Source organism: Bison bison, unplaced genomic scaffold, assembly GCF_000754665.1.
Source record: "Bison bison bison isolate TAMUID 2011002044 unplaced genomic scaffold, Bison_UMD1.0 scf7180017863912, whole genome shotgun sequence".
NCBI classification, from domain to species: Eukaryota; Metazoa; Chordata; class Mammalia; order Artiodactyla; family Bovidae; genus Bison; species Bison bison.
The window spans coordinates 4,287-6,626 of NW_011494484.1; the positions used below are offsets into that span (position 1 = coordinate 4,287).

Below are 2,340 nucleotides of genomic sequence, written 5' to 3' on the forward strand. Positions count from 1 at the left end.
CTCCAAATCTACTGGAATATATGTATGGTCTACATTTATATGGAATATATAAGTGTATTCTGTAATTATATGGAATATACATATATATCTATATAAATAGAGAGAGAATCACATAATTTTTTATAAAATTATTTTCCCTGGTAGCTCAAACAGTATGGAATCTGCCTGCAAAGCAGGAGATCGAAGTTTGATCCCTGGGTTGGGATGATCCCCTGGAGAAGGGAATGGCAACCTACTCCAGTACTCTTTCCACAGAAAGAGGAGCCTGGTGGGCTACAGTCCCTGGAGTCACAAAGAATCGGACACAACTGAGTGACTAAAACACATATGTATATTCAATACAATGTGATTTTATTATAAAATATTTTTACACATTCTTATAATTTTAGTGGGAGAAAATTGAAAATATTGAGTCATATTTGACTTTCTATTAGAGACTGACAATTATAATTTGTACCATAGAGAGGAAGGTATATTTTTTAGATATATGTATTTGTAAGGCAAATACCTGTGATAAAATTTATCATTATCAGGATTTTTGAAACATCTGCTTCTTTCTACAGTTAAAGAGATAATAATTTTTTTATTATCTTTTCAGAGATATGAATAACAGGTATTGTCTAAATATAACTGTGGAAATAGAGAAAAGGTATTTCAAGCATTTTTTCTATTGTTTTTTTCTGAACAAAGTTACTTTTGAGCATATTTTTCAGTGCTTCTAGAACATCTTTTTTCCTACAGCTGTATATAATTGGGTTGAAAGATGGTGTGAAGATGGTATAGAATATTGCCAGGAACGTATCCTGGCCTGGAGTGTGATACTTTTTAGGTCTCACGTATATGAAAATAAATGGCCCACAGTACATTATGACTACAATCATGTGGAAGAAACAAGTAGAAAATGACTTTTTCCATGCCTCTGATGATTTCATTTGGAGGACAGTAAGGAGAATTTGGACATAAGAAGCAAAGATTAGAGAGGAAGGGATAAGCAGGAAAATGATGCCACTTACATAAACTCCTCATTCATAGTGTGTTGTGTCCACACAGGACAACACCAACATAGCGGGGACTTTACGGAAAAAGTGGTCAATGACTCTTGTGCCACAAAAGGGAAAGTGAAGTGTGTAAGCTGTGTGAACTATGGAGTTGATTATCCCAATAAATCAGGCCCCTCCAGCCTTGAGAACGCTGACATAGCCATTCATAAGAATGGGGTAGCACAGTGGGTGACAGATGGCTACATAGCGATCATAGGACATTGCTGCCAGGAGAAGACACTCACCACCCAAGAGGGTAAGGGATAGAAATATCTGGACGCCACAAGCTGCAAATGAAATAGTTTTGCTGCCTGACAGGAAATCAGTAACCATTTTGAGAACAATGTTGGAAATATGCAAGATATCCATAAAAGAGAGATGGCTAAGCAGGAAGTACATTGGAGTATGACGTCGTAATTCCCTGTGGATAATGAGAATCATGACTGTATTTTCTGTTACAGTCAAAACAAAAATGGTGAATATAAAAGAGAAAAATACCAGACTTGCTTGAGAAGAAGTAAAGAGTGAAGTCAAAAGAATGAAGTCATTGCTGAAAGTGTGATTCTCATGCCCCATCATGAATTCCTTATTTTACCTATAAATAAATAAATAATAAAATTAGATCTAAACACAAAATGGGGAAAGAGTAGTGTGAATCTCAAACTTGTTTATACTTAGCTGTATGTGAAAATGAGAGTTACTAACATGTATTTTGCAATTAAAGCCAAAGGAATTTCAGGCAACTTTTGAAGTAGATATTTTTTGTAATATGATGTTTATCGCTTTACAGAATTTTGTTGTTTTCTGCCAAATATCAACATGAATCAGCCATAGACTACTTTTTTTTTCATTATGAAATAAACAAATTCTGATTTTACATTGAATTCCTTGAAATTTTAAAATAAATTTACTACGATTTTACTTTTACAAGTTTTAAATGATCAGCATATGAATGAGGTTTGCAGGATATATGCATGTAAATTTGCTCCTGACTGTTTTTACTGGTTTGACTTACTAACTCAGTAAAAATTCCATATAGATGTAGATTCAGATTTCAGGCAGTGGTGCCTGCCAAGAACTGGTTGATCATAAGTCTCGAATATCAGTGGTTACTGACAACTGAAATTCAATATGTCTGTGTACAAAGTTGTTGGCATTTTCTCATGCCTGGAATAATTTTGTCCTCCTGATTTTGCTTTTTCCTATAGTCATCCTGATTCAAAACTTAATACATCATCTTAGTATTGAGTATGGGTAATGTCTAGTCTACTCACACTGAGTCCCTGTACCATGATAAGTT

The 2,340-nt window shown here is 34.4% G+C and overlaps 1 pseudogene; it reads right to left on the bottom strand.

The window, feature by feature from the left end:
- Window positions 1–620: 620 nt before the first annotated feature.
- On the bottom strand, window positions 621–1,619 carry LOC104984161 (annotated as a pseudogene).
- Window positions 1,620–2,340: the final 721 nt, after the last annotated feature.